The 15579-nt window shown below is 38.4% G+C and overlaps 1 pseudogene; it reads left to right on the top strand.

Annotated features, from left to right (window-relative positions):
• Positions 1-14995, top strand: part of LOC138446277 (stathmin-like) — a 30007-nt pseudogene extending 15012 nt beyond the window's left edge.
• The last annotated feature ends 584 nt before the right edge of the window (positions 14996-15579 follow it).

The following is a 15579-nucleotide window of genomic DNA, read 5'->3' on the forward strand; positions in this document are numbered from 1 at the left end:
TGTAGAGTCTTCTCTTGTGTTGTTGGAAGATGGTATTTGCTATGACCAGTGAGTTCTCTTGGCAAAACTCTATTATCCTTTTCCCTGCCTCATTCTATATTCCAGGGCCAAATTTGCCTGTTACTCCAGGTGTTTCTTGACTTCCTGGAAATCTTTTATGGGTGTTAGTTCTAAAAGATCTTGTAGGTCTTCATAGAACAGTTCAACTCCAGCTTCTTCACCATTACTGGTTGAGGAATAGACTTGGATTACTGTGGTATTGAATGGTTTGCCTTGGAAACGATCAGAGATCATTCTGTCACTTCCAGATTGCATCCAAGTATTGAATTTCAGACTCTTCTGTTGACCATGATGGCTACTCCATTTCTTCTAAGGCATCCCTGAATGCAGTAGGAGATATAATGGTCATCTGAGTTAAATTAACCCATCCCAGTCCATTTTAGTTCACTGATTCCTAGAATGTTGACGTTCACCCTTGCCATCTCTTGTTTGACCACTTCCAATTTGCCTTGATTCATGGACCTGACATTCCAATTTCCTATGCAGTATTGCTCTTTACAGCATTGGACCTTACTTTTATCACCAGTCACATACACAATTGGGTGTTGTTTTTGCTTTGGCTCCATCCCTTCATTCTTTCTGGAGATATTTCTTCACTGATCTCCATTAAAATATTTGGCACCTACCGACCTGTGGAGTTCCTCTTTCATTATCCTGTCATTTTACTTTATCTTACTGTTCATTTTGCTTCTTCATACAGTTCTCAAAAGCAAGAATACTGAAGTGGTTTGGCATTCCCTTCTCCAGTGGACCACATAATTTCAGACCTCTCCACCATGACTCACCTGTCTTGGGTGGCTCCACAGGACATGGCTTAGTTTCGTTAAGTTAGACAAGGCTGTGTTCCTAGCAAACACCCTCTTCCAACAAAACAAGAAGAGACTCTACACATGGACATCAGCAGATGGTCAACATCCAAATCAGATTGATCATATTCTTTGTAGACAAAATGGAGAATCTTTATACCATCAGCAGAAAAAAAGACCAGGAGCTGACTGTGACTCAGATCATGAACTCCTTACTGCCAAATTCAGATTTAAATTGAAAAAAGTAGGGAAAACCACTAGACCATTCAGGTATGACCTAAATCAAATCCTTTATGATTACAGAGTGGAAGTGAAAAATAGATTTAAGGGCCTAGATCTGATAGATAAAGTGACTGATGAACTATGGACTGAGGTTCATGACATTGTACAGGAGAGGGATCAAGACCATCCCAATGGAAAAGAAATACAAAAAACAAAATGGCTATCTGGGGAGGCCTTACAAATAGCTATGAAAAGAAGAGGAGTGAAAAGCAAAGGACAAGAGGAAAGATATAAGCATCTGAATGCAGAGTTCCAAAGAATAGCAAGAAGAGATGAGAAAGCCTTACTCAGCAATGAATGCAACGAAATAGAGGAAAACAACAGAATGGGAAAGACTAGAGATCTCTTCAAGAAAATTAGAGATACCTAGGGAACATTTGTTACAACGGTGGGGTTGATAAAGGACAGAAATGGTATGGACCGAAATGAAGCAGAAGATATTAAGAAGAGGTGGCAAGAATACACAGAAGAACTATACAAAAAAGATCTTCATGACCAAGATAATCATGACAGTATGATCACTCACCTAGAGTCAGACATCTTGGAATGTGAAGTCAAGTGGGCCTTAGAAAGCATCACTATGAACAAAGCTAGTGGAGATGATGGAATTCCAGTGGAGCTATTTCAACTCCTGAAAGATGATGCTGTGAAAGTGTTGCACTCAATATGCCAGCAAATTTGGAAAACTCAGCAGTGGCCACAGGACTGGAAAAGGTCAGTTTTCATTTCAATCACAAAGAAAGGCCATGCCAAAGAATGCTCAAACTACTGCACAATTGCACTCATCTCACACGCTGGTAGAGTAATGCTCAAAATTCTCTAAGCCAGGCTTCAGCATTACATGGACCTTGAAGTTCCGGATGTTCAACCTGGTTTTAGAAAAGGCAGAAGAACCAGAGATCTAGTTGCCAACATCCCTTGGATCATGGAAAAAGCAAGAGAGTTCCAGAAAAACTTCCACTTCTTCTTTATTGACTATACCAAAGCCTTTGACTGTGTGGATCTCAATCAACTGTGGAAAATTCTGAAAGAGATGGGAATACCAGAGCACCTGATCTGCCTCTTGAGAAACCTATATGCAGGTCAGGAAGCAACAGTTAAAACTGGACATGAAACTACAGACTGCTTCCAAATACGAAAAGGAGTATGTCAAGGCTGTATATTGTCACCTTGCTTATTTAACTTCTGTGCAGTGTACATCATGAGAAACGCTGGATTTGAAGAAGCACAAGCTGGAATCAAGATTGCTGGGAGAAATATCAATAACCTCAGATATGCAGATGGTACCACCCTTATGGCAGAAAGTGAAGAGGGACTAAAAATCCTCTTGATGAAAGTGAAAGAACAGTGTGAAAAATTTGGCTTAAAGCTCAACATTCAGAAAACGGTGATTATGGCATTTGGTCCCATCACTTCATGAGAAATAGATTGGGAAACAGTGGAAACAGTGTCAGACTTTATTTTTTGGGGCTCCAAAATCACTGCAGATGTTGACTTCTGCCATGAAATTAAAAGATGCTTACTCCTTGGAAGGAAAGTTATGACCAACCTAGATAGCATATTCAAAAGCAGAGACGTTACTTTGCCAACAAAGGTCCATCTAGTCAAGGCTATGGTTTTTCCTGTGGTCATATATGGATGTGAGAGTTGGACTGTGAAGAAGGCTGAGTGCTGAAGAATTGATGCTTTTGAACTGTGGTGCTGGAGAAGACTCTTGAGAGTCCCTTGGACTGCAAGGAAATCCAACCAGTCCATTCTAAGGACATCAGTCTTGGATGTTGTTTGGAAGGAACGATGCTAAAGCTGAAAATCCAGTACTTTGGCTACCTCATGCAAATAGTTGACTCATTGGAAAAGGCTCTGATGCTGGGAGGGATTGAAGACAGGAGGAGAATGGGATGACAGAGGATGAGATGGCTGGATAGCATCTCTGAATCGATGGACATGAGTTTGAGTGAACTCCAAGAGATGGTGATGGACAGGGAGGCCTGGCGTGCTGTGATTCATGGGGTCACAAAGAGTTGGACATGACTGAGTGACTGAACTGAACTGAACTGAACTGTGTTCCTAGTGTGATTAGATTGACTAGGTTTCTGTGATTATATTTTCAGTGTTCTGCCCTCTGATGTCCTCTAGCAACACATACCATCTTACTTGGGTTTCTCTTACCTTGGTCTTTTGGTATCTCTTCACGGCTGTCCAGCAAAGTGCAGCTGCTGCTCCTTACCTTGGATGAGGGGTATCTCTTTATTGTCACCCCTCCTGGTCAGTTACAAACCTCAGAGATTCAACATATAAAGTATTATCTTTTCCAAAATGTTCTGACTGTATTCAATTATATTACTCAATTGAGTAAAATGTATTATTTTTGTCCTAATGAGGATTCAGCTATTTCCTTCTCTACTTGATTGCTGTTTAGTTGCTGTCATTTCTTACTCATTTTGACCTCATGGACTGCAACACACCAGGATCTTTGTCCTAGCATCATCATCAGTGTGCTTAAACTCATATCCATTGAGTCGGTGATGCCATCCAACCATCTTGTCCTCTGTCATCCCCTTCCCTCCCTGTTTTCTATCTTTCCAAGCATCAGGGTCTTTTCCAATGAATTGACTCTCAACATAGGATGGCCAAAATTTTGGAGCTTCAGCTTCACCATCACTCTGTCCAGTGAATATTCAGTGTTGATTTCTTTTAGGATTGACTGGTTTGTTAGAAATATAAAATGATGCATGTCATAATAGACATATGGAACATGCTTAAGTCTTAAGGAAAATGTACATTTTATACATATTGTTTTAGCAATTCAAATATATATAGCATTAAAAAGTAGGCATAACTTCTCATTTATTTTCTCCTTTATAAATAGTAGAATGATCAATAGAATAGGCTTTGAGTGGGTGATAAGTTGCTTCAGTCACATATGACTCTTTGTAACCCTATGAATTGTAGCCGCCCCCCACCCCCCGGCCAGGCTCCTCTGTCCATAGGATTTTCTAGGCAAGAATACTAGAGTGGGTGACCATTTCTCCCTCTAGGGGATCTTTCTGATCCATGGATCAAACCCACATCTCTTAAATCTCCTGCATTGGCAGGCAGTTTCTTTACCATGAATGCCACCTGGGAAGCTCATGGGCTTTGGGAATATTCAAATAATATTTTGTTAGGTAATATGTATGTGCATGTATATTCACTCATTAATTCATTCAATTACTTTTTAATTGAAGTAGTTAGCATTCTTATTAGCATATATCTGTCCCATTGTGTAAGTCTTAGACGGAAAACTCAGAATAGAACTAAAGAAAATTTCAGAAGGATTAGTGAGTCCATCTTTTCTATGTCAGCTTACTTCAAGCAGGGTTTTCAAAGCACTAATGTTCCTATTAGCGACACAGACATACAGAACAAATGTATGGACACCAAGGAGGAAAAGGGGATAGGATGGGTGAGATGAACTAGAAGATTAAGTTCAACATATATACTGATAATATGTATAAAGTAGATAAATAATGAGAATATACTGTGTAGGTCAAGGAACTCTGTTCAAGACTCTGTGGTGACCTAAATGGGAAGGAACTACTGAAAAAGAGGAGATGTTTGTAGAGCTGACTCACTTTTCTGTACAGTAGAATCTAACACAACATTGCAAAACAACTATACTCCAATAAAAACGAATTTAAAATATTTTTAAAAAGAAATAAAAGGCTGAGTCTGAACAAATATTTTCCCATTTACCTTCTATGAGTTATCAGATTTATTTTTTTATTATTTTAGTAAAAACTACAACATTCTAACAAATAAATGATCAAACAAATTGTGATGCTTAAGGAGAAATTCCATGATTATTCAGCTTTTATTTGAGAGCAAGATAGGTCATTAAAATCAGTTTGCCTTTAGTTTCTTCTATGAGATTTATAACAAAAAGATAAGCTGAACTTTGGAGATTATGACTAGTTTCTATTATCATATAGCTTTCTGACATTTTATTATTACTTTCCAAGTTGATATAATTCAATCACTGCACAGTGTTCATAGCGTATAATACTGTCTTGTAAAGCAAATGTGAAGTAAAAAACGTTATCATAATGATAAAATTCTAAAAGTAATCGAGTAATTTTTCACTATATCCTTTAAAAAATACTTGCAGTTATGCATACAATTACAGTCTCAAGAACTATTTTTAAGGAAACTTTGTTTAGCTTGACTTGGTGAAATTTTCCATATTGCAAACATTTGTGAGCAATGCATCTGTTAATGAGGGGGAAAGATCCCTTTCACTCTTGCCCTGGAGGGTTGGTGAAAAGATGATTTATTTATTTTTTTTTTTAGTTTGCTTTCATGCATATGAGACTGTTTCATTTTTGGTACCAGAGATTGCTTCATGAAAAACTATGGAATTTTCCAGGTAAGAGTCCTGGAGTGGGTTGTCATTTCCTTCTCCAGGGGATCTTCCCAAACCAGGGATCAAACCTGGGTCTCCTGCACTGCAGGAAGATGCTTTACTGTCTGAGCCACCACGGAATTCCCATGAAACACTAAGGTAGTATAATCAGTGAAGGGTTTTACCAAATACATACGAATACACATTCGGCACTGTAGAATCTTATATTTGAAATACTTTTGGTTTCTGCTTCACTTCAATATCATGGATAACATACTAGATTTTTGTGATGAATAGTTTTAAATTAAAACGTTGAAACCACTATGGTGGGATAACTCACGTAGAGCCAGACATCCTGGCATGTGAAGTGTGAAGTCAAGTGGGTCTTAGGAAGCATTACTATGAACAAAACTAGTGGGGATAATGGCATTCCAGGTGAGCTATTTAAAATCCTAAAATATGGTGCTCTTCAAGAGTTGCACTCGACACGGCAGCAAATTTTGAAAACTCAGCAGTGGTCACAGGACTGCAAAATTTCAGTTTTCATTCCAATTCCAAAAAAGGGTTGTGCCAAAGAAATTTCAAACTACAACACAATTCCTTTCCTATCACATGCTAGCAAGATAATGCCCCAAATCCTTCAAGCTCAGCTTCAAAACTACTTGAACCAAGAACTTCCAGATGTACAAGATAGATTTAGAAAAATCAGAGAACAGAGATCAAATCACCAAAATTCATTGGATCACAGAAAAACCTAGGGAATTCTAGAAAAACACTTACTTCTGCTTCATTGATTATACTAAAGCCTTCCACAATGTGGGTCACAACAAACTGCAAAAATTCGTAAAGAGAAGGGAATGCCAGGTCACCCTATCTACCTCCTGAGAAACATGCATGCAAGACTGGAAGGAAAGAGATAGAAACAAGACATGCAACAATGGATTGGTTCAAAATTTGTAAAAGAGTACATCAAGGTTGTAGATTGTCCCTCTGCTCATTTAACTTATATGCAGAGTATATCATGTGAAATGCTGGACTGTGTGAAGCTCAAGCTGGAATCAAGATTGCCAGGAGAAATATCAATAACATCAAATATGCAGATGACATCACCCTCAAGCCAGGAGTGAAGAAGAACTAAAAAGCCTTTTGATGAAGGTGAAACAGAAGAGTGAAAAAGCTGGCTTAAAACTCAATTAAAAAAAAAAAAAAAAACTAAGATCATGGAACACAGTCATATCACTTCATGGCAAATAGACGGGGAGAAAATAGAAACCATGGCAGACTTTATCTTCTTAGGCGCCACAATCACTGCAGACAGTGACTACAGTGATGAAATTAGAAGATGCTTGCTCCTTGAAAGAAAGCTATAACAAACAGAGGCAGCATATTTAAAAATACCAGAGACATCACTTTGCTGACAAAGGTCCTTATTTGTCAAAATTACTTTTTTTTTTTTTTCTCCAGTAGGCATGTAAACATGTGTTCAGTTCAGTCTCTCAGTCATGTCCAACTCTTTGCAACCCCATGAACCTCATCATGCCAGGCCTCCCTGTCCATCACCAACTACCAGAGTCCACCCAAACCCATGTCCATCGAGAAGGTGATGCCATCCAACCACCTCATCCTCTGTCTTCCCCTTCTCCTCCTGCCCTCAATCTTTCCCAGCATCAGGGTCTTTTCAAATTAGTCAGCTCTTCTCATCAGGTGGCCAAACTATTGGAGTTCCAGCCTCAACATCACTCCCTCAAATCAACAACCAGGACTGATCTCCTTTAGAATGGATTGGTTGGACCCCCTTGCAGTCCAAGTGACTCTCAAGAGTTTTTTCCAACACCACAGTTGAAAAGCATCAATTCTTCAGTGTTCAGATTTCTTTAGTCCAACTCTCACATCCATATATGACCACTGAAAAAACCATAGCCTTGACTAGATGGACCTTTGCTGGCAAAGTAACGTCTGATTTTTCTGCCTAGGTTGGTCATAACTTTCCTTCCAAGGAGCAAGCGTCATTTAGTTTCATGGCTGAAATCACCAACTTCAGTGATTTTGGAGCCCAGAAAATTAGTCAGCCACTGTATCCCCTGTTTCACCATCTATTTGCCATGAAGGGACCAGATGCCATGATTTTAGTTTTCTTAATGTTGAGCTTTAAGCCAAATTTTTCACTCTCCTTTTTCACTTTCACCAAGAGGCTCTGTAGTTCTTCCTCATGTTCTACTACAAGGGTGATGTCATCTACATATCTGAGATTATTGATATTTCTCCAGCCCAGAGTTTCTCATGATGTACTCTGCATATAAGTTGAATAAGCAGGGTGACAATATACAGCCTTGACGTACTCCTTTTCCTATTTGGAACCAGTCTGTTCTTCCATGTCCAGTTCTGTTGCTTCCTGACCTGCATACAGGTTTCTCAAGAGGTAGGTCAGGTGGTCTGGTATTCTCATCACTTGAAGAATCTTCCACAGTTTATTGTGATCCACACAGTCAAGGGCTTTGGCATTTCAATAAAGCAGAAATATATATATATATATATATATATATATATATATATATATATATATATATATATATATATTTTTTTTTTTTTTTTTCCTGAAACTCTCTTGCTTTTTCAATGATCCAGAGGATGTTGACAATTTGATGCCTGGTTCCTCTGCCTTTTCTAAAACTAGCTTGAACATCTGGGAATTCATGGTTCACATATTGCTGAGGCCTAGCTTGGAGAATTTTGAGCATTACTTTACTAATGTGTGAGATGAGTGCAATTGTGTTACTTTACTAATGTGTGAATGAGTGCATTCTTTGGCATTGCCTTTCTATGTGATTGAAATGAAAATTGACCCTTTCCAGTCCTGTGGCCACTGCTGAGTTTTCCATATTTGCTGGCACATTACATGCAGCACTTTCACAGTGTCATCATTCAGGATTTGAGTGTTGGACAAAAAGAAGGTTGAGCACTGAAGAATTTATGATTTCACACTGTGGTGCTGGAGAAGCCTCTTGAGAATCCCTTGGACAGCAAGATTAAACCAGTCAATCCTAAAGGAAATCAACCCTCAATATTCATTGGACAGACTGATGCTGAAGTTGAAGCTGTAATACTTTGGTCACCTAATGTGAAGAGCCTACTCATCGGAAAAGCTCCTTATGTTGGGAAAGACTGACAGCAGGAAGAGAAGGGGGCAACGGAGGGTGAGATGGTTGGATGGTATTACCAACTGGATGGATTCGAGTTTGAACAAACACTTTGATCTAATAAAGGACAGGGAAGCCTGGTGTGCTGCAGTCCATGGAATCACTAAGAGTCAGACACAACTGAGCAACATTTTTATCTGTGTTTTCAATTCTTATCAGTTTGATTGCTATGTGTCTCAGTGTTTTTCTCCTTAGTTTTATTCTGCCTGGGACTCTCTATGCTTCATGCACCTGGTTGATTATTTTCTTTTCCATGTTAGGGAATTTTTCAGCTATTATCTCTTCAAATATTTTCTCAGGTCTTTCCCTCTCTCTTCTCCTTCTGGGACCCACCCCTATAATGTGAATGTTCATGCATATCCCCAGAGGTCTCTGAGACAGTCTTCATTTCATTTCTTTCTTTCTTTCCTTTTTTTTTTTTAATTCTGTTCTGTGGCAATAATTCCCAACATTCTGTTCTCCAGGTAATTTATCTATTCCTCTTTCTCAGTTATCCTGCTATGTATTGTGTCTCATGTATTATTCATCTCTGTTTGTTTGTTCTCTCATTTTTCTAGGTTTTTGGTAAAGTTTCTTTCATCCTCAGCTTCCCTGGTGGCTCAGACGGTAAAGTGTCTACCTGCAACGTGGGAGAGGTGGGTTCACTTTTTTCCTTTCCTTGAATCTTCTCAACTTTTCCCTCTATTCTTTTTCCAAGATCCTGAATTATGTTCACTATCATTGTTCTAGATTCTTTTTCCTGGGAGGTTGCCTATCTCTACTACATTTAGTGATTTTTCTGAGGTTTTATCTTGTCCCTTCATTTGGGACATGTTTCTTCTTTTTTATACTGTTTAATTTTTGAATATGTGGTTTTACTTTAGTCTCTGTGGGATTACAGTTCTTCTTTCTTCTTCTGTTGGCCCTCTGGTAGAGGAGACTAAGCTTGTGCAACTTTCCTGATGGAAGGCACTGGTGGTGGGAAAAACTGGGCCTTACTCTGTTGGGCAAGGCCTTGCTCAGTAAAGCTTTAATCCATTTATCTCTTTCCTGGTTGTTGTTTGGCCTGAGGTGAATCAGCCCTTGGGTATATGGACTCTATGGTTGGTTATTGGTAACTTCCAATAGGGTTTTCTTCCCTGGTGGCTCATACAGTAAAGCATCTGCCTGCAATGTGGGAGACCCAGGCTCGATTCCTGGGTTGAGAAGATCCCCTGGAGAAGGAGATGGCAACCCACTGCAGCACTCTTGCCTGGAAAATCCCATGGATGGAGGAGCCTGATAGGCTACAGTCCATGGGGTTGCAAAGAGTTGGACATGACTGAGCGACTTCACTTTCACTTTCAAGAGGGTTTGCACCAAAGGGGTCATTCTTGGCCTGATCCTGCCAGGGTCCATCCCTGTTGTGAGCCCCTGCAAACCCACACCACCTCAGGAAAACCACCAATGCTAGCAGGTGTTTTTGGTTAAGTCTCCTGTGGAGTCACTGGTACTTTCCTCTGAGTCTTGGTGCATGGAAGGTTTTGTTTGTTCCCTGGTGGCTCAAACAGTAAAGTGTCTGCCTACAATGTGGGAGACCTGGGTTCAATCCCTGGGTTGGGAAGATTCCCTGGAAAAGAAGATGGCAACCCATTCCAATATCCTTACCTGGACAATCACATGGACAGAGGAGCCTCGTGGGCTACAGTCCATGGGGTTACAAGAATCAGACACGACTGAGTGACTTCACATACACACACACACGTGCATACACACACACACACACACACACACGCACACACACGTGGGGTCTCTGTATCTCTCAGTCCTCTGATGTCTTGTAATCAAATCCCTCTGGCTTTAAGTCATATTCCCTGGGGATTCCCAGTCACTTCTTTGGATCACCAGGTTGGGAAACCTTATGTGGAGTTTTGAACACTCTCAACAGATGAAAAATTTCTTTCTTTTTGTTTGTTTATATAAATTTATTTATTTTAATTGGAAGCTAATTACTTTACAATATTGTATTGATTTTGTCATACATCTACATGAATCTGCCACGGGTGTAAACGTGTTCCCCATCCTGAACCCCTCTCCCACCTCCCTCCGCATACCATCTCTCTGGGTCATCCCAGTGCACGAGTCCTGAGCATACTGTATTATTCATTGAACCTGGACTGGGGATTCGTTTCACATATGGTATTAAACAGGTTTCAGTGTCATTCTCCTAAATCATCCCACTCTCGCCCTCTCCCACAGAGTCCAAAATGCTGTTCTATACATCTGTGTATCTTTTGCTGTCTCGTATACAGGGCTATCATTTCCATCTCTCTAAATTCCATATATATGTATTAGTATACCACATTGGTGTTTTTCTTTCTGGCTTACTTCATTCTGTATAATAGGCTCCAGTTTCATCCAACTTATTAGAACTGATGCAAATGTATCATTTTTAATGGCTGAGGAATAATCCATTTTGTATATGTATCACTACTTTCTTATCTATTCATCTGCTGTTGGGCATCTAGGTTGCTTCCATGTCCTAGCTATTATAAACAGTGCTGCAATTAACATTGAGGTACATGTGTCTCTTTCAATTCTGGTTTCCTCAGTGTGTATACCCAGGAGTGGGACTGCTGGGTCATATGGCAATTCTATTTCCAGTTTTTTAAGGAATGTCCACAATGTTCTCCATAATGGCTGTACTAGATTGCATTCCCACTAACAGGGTAAGAGGGTTCCCACTTCTCCACACCCTCTCCAGGATTTATTGCTTGTAGACTTTTGGATAGCAGCCATTCTGACTGGTGTGAAATGATACCTCATTGTGGTTTTGATTTGCATTTCTTTGATGAGTGATGTTGAGCATCTTCATATGTGTTTGTTAGCCATCTGTATGTCTTCTTTAGAGAAATGTCTGTTTAGTTCTTTGGCCCATTTTCTTTTTAATTTTTATTTTTACTTTATTTTACTTTACAATACTGTATTGGTTTTGCCATACATTGACTTGAATCCACCACGGGTGTACATGTGTTCCCAAACATGAACCCCATTGGGTTGTTTATTTTTCTTGAATTGAGCTGCAGGAGTTGCTTACATATTTTTGAAATTAATTATTTGTCAGTTGCTTCATTTGCTATTATCTTCTCCCATTCTGAAGGGTGTCTTTTCACCTTGCTTATAGTTTCCTTTGTTATGCAGAAACTTTTAATTAGATCCCATTTATTTATTTTGCTTTTATTTCAAATAGTCTTGGAGGTGGGTCATAGAGGATCCTGCTGTGATTTAAGTCAGAAACAGTTTTGCCTATGTTCTCCTCAAGGAGTTTTATAATTTCTGGTCTTATGTTTAGATCTTTAATCCATTTTGAGTTTATTTTTGTGTATGGTGTTAGAATGTGTTCTAGTTTCATTCTTTTACAAGTGGTTGACCAGTTTTCCCAGCACCACTTGTTAAAGAGATTGTCTTTAATCCATTGTATATTCTTGCCTCCTTTGTCAAAGATAAGGTGTCCATAGGTGCATGGATTTATCTCTGGGCTTTCTATTTTGTACCATTGATCTATATGTCTGTCTTTGTGCCAGTACCATACTGTCTTGATGACTGTGGCTTTGTAGTAGAGCCTGAAGTCAGGCAGGTTGATTCCTCCAGTTCCAGTCTTCTTTCTCAAGATTGCTTTGGCTATTTAAGTTTTGTTTTTGTTTTTGTTTTTGTTTTCCTATTTCCATACAAATTGTGAAATTATTTGTTCTAGCTCTGTGAAAAATACCCTTGTAGCTTGATAGTTAGTACATTGAATCGATAGATTGCTTTGGGTAGTATACTCATTTTCACTATATTGATTCTTCTGATCCATAACATGGTATATTTCTCCATCCATTAGTGTCCTCTTTGATTTCTTTCACCAGTGTTTTATAGTTTTCTATATACAGGTCTCTAGTTTCTTTAGGTAGATTTACTCTTAAGTATTTTATTCTTTCCATTGCAATGGTGAATGGATTTTCCCCTTAATTTCTCTTTCTATTTTCTCATTATTATTGTATAAGAATGCAAGGGATTTCTGTGTGTTGATTTTATATCCTGCAACTTTACTATATTCATTGATTAGCTCTAGTAATTTTCTGGTGGAGTATTTAGGGTTTTCTATGTAGAGGATCTTGTCATCTGCAAAGAGTGAGAGTTTTATTTCTTCTTTTCCAATATCAGAGCCAATACAGACCAATATCACTGTTGAACATAGATGTAAAAATCTTTAATAAAATTCTAACAAACAGAATCCAATAACACATTAAAAAGATTATACACCATGACCAAGTGGGCTTTATCCCAGTGATGCAAGGATTCTTCAATATCCACAAATCAATCAATGTAATTCACCACATTAACAAATTGAAAAATAAAAACCACATGATTATCTGAATAGATGCAGAGACAGACTTTGACAAAATTCAACATCCATTTATGATAAAATGTCTCCAGAAACAGGAATAGAAGAAACATACCTCAACATATTGAAAGCTATATATGACAAACCCACTGCAAACATTATCCTCAATAGTGAAAAATTGAAAGCATTTTCCCTAAAGTCAGGAACAAGACAAGGGTGCCCACTTTCAGCACTACTATTCAACATAGTTTTGGAAGTTTTGGCCACAGTAATCAGAGCAGGAAAAAAAAAAGAAGAAGAAGAAGGAATCCAGATTGGAAAAGAAGAAATAAAACTCTCACTCTTTGCAGATGACATGATCCTCTCCATAGAAAACCCTAAAGACTACACCAGAAAATTACTAGAGCTAATCAATGAATATAGCAAAGTTGCAAGATATAAAATCAACACACAGAAATCCCTTGCATCCCTATACACTTAAAATGAGAAAATAGAAAGTTAAATTAAGGGAATAATTACATTCACCATTTTGCCTTTCTAAAGTCGCAATTTATCTTTTAAAATTCCATTATTTTTTTATGATTTTTTGGTACTATTAGCTCAATAAGTTCTTTTAATGTGGTAAGAAGTAGTTATACTTGAGAGACACATCATATAATGAATAATTTATACTGGGAAAAGAAATACTGCAAGTAAATTAAATATATTCTCTCTGTTTTTTTTTCTCTTTTTTTCTCATACCTTCTACTAAAATTTAAACATTTGAAATAGACTGAAATAAATACATACATTTATATTTGTATCTGTAAACATTTAAAAATAATAGCTATATGTCCACATATAATATTTATCTTTACCACTATCAATCCTAAAAGATGATGCTGTTAAGTTGCTACACTCAATATGCCAGCAAATTTGGAAAACTCAGCAGTGGACACAGATTGCAAATGTCAGTTTTAATTCCGATACCAAAGAAAGCGAAAGCCAAAGAATGGTTACACTACCACACAATTCCATTCATTTCACATGCTAGCAAGTAGTGCTCAAAATTCTCCAAGCTAGGCTACAACTGTATGTGGAACAAAAATGTCTGGATGTTCAAGCAGGATTGAGAAAAGGCAGAGGAATCAGAGATCAAATTGCCAACATGTATTGGATCATAGAAAAAGGAAAAGAGTTATAGAACAACATCTACTTTTGCTTTATTCACTATGCCAAAACCTTTGACTGTGTGGATTACAACAAACTGTGGAAAATTCTTCAAGAGATGGGAATTCCGGACCACCTTACCTGTCTCTTGGGAAACCTGTATACAGGTCAAAAGCAACAGTTAGAACTGGACATGAAACAATTGACTGGTGCACATTCTGGTCTGTTGGTGCTCAGAGTGTGGCTGGGCGGCTTGAACTGAGCAGGGTTTTTCTTTCCCGTGAATCATGTAGAGTACACTTCCAGTCTCTTGTCTTCTCGTCACCATAGCTTCTTCTGAATCTAGGTGAAGGAATTGGAGAAACATGCCTCTGGCCAGGTTTTTGAGCTGATTCTCAGCCCTCAATCAAAAGAATCTCTCCCAGAATTTCCCCTTTCCTCTCCTAAGAACAAGGATCTTTCCCTGGAGTAAATTCAGAAGAAATTAGAAGCTGCAGAAGAAAGACACAAGCCCCATGAAGCTGAGGTCTTGAAGCAGCTCCATGAGAAACGGCTGTATGAGAAAGAAGAGCTTCAGAAAATGATAGAGAAGAACAACAACATCAGTAAAATGGTGGAAGAGAAGCTGACTCACAAGATGGAAGTCAACAAAGAGAACCCAGATGCACATACGTCTGCCAAACTGGAGCGTTTACGAGAGAAACACAAGCACATTGAAGAAGTGTGGAAGAACAAAGGATTCAAAGTTCCTGCTGATGAGACTGAAGCCAACTAATTTGTTTTGAGAACTGACTTTCTCCCCCTCCCCTTCCTAAATATCCTAAGACTGCATTGGCCAGTGTCATTTTACTTTCCCCCCCTGACAAATATTCTAGAAGCTGATGTAGGACTGTATAGGTAGATTCAGACGATATGGTGTTGATTTAGTGGAAAAGGGAAGAAATAAAATGTGTATTACTCTTTTTATAAAGTGTTGAAGTCTTTCTAATGTAGCTATTTTTCTTGTTGCATTTTTTTCTACTTCAGTACACCTGGTGTGCTGGGTTAATGGCTAGTACTGTATTGGTTCCATGAAAACATGCCTATAAAAAGAGGATGTAGAGGCTTCTTTCAAATTATTAGATGTTGAATATGTGTTGTCTTTTAAATCCTAATTATGTTCCAATCTTACAGATGCTACAGTACTTGAATGGTTAATAAAACTGCACAGTGCTATTAAAAAAAAAAGAGAGAGAACAATCTGTTTCAAAATTAGCAAAAGAGTATTACAATACTATATATTGTCACCCTGCTTGTTTAACTTATATGCAGAATACAACATGTGAAATGCCAGACTGGATGAAGCACAAGCTGGAATCA

The sequence above is a fragment of the Ovis canadensis genome, chromosome 9 (genome assembly GCF_042477335.2).
Source record: "Ovis canadensis isolate MfBH-ARS-UI-01 breed Bighorn chromosome 9, ARS-UI_OviCan_v2, whole genome shotgun sequence".
Classification (NCBI taxonomy): Eukaryota; Metazoa; Chordata; class Mammalia; order Artiodactyla; family Bovidae; genus Ovis; species Ovis canadensis.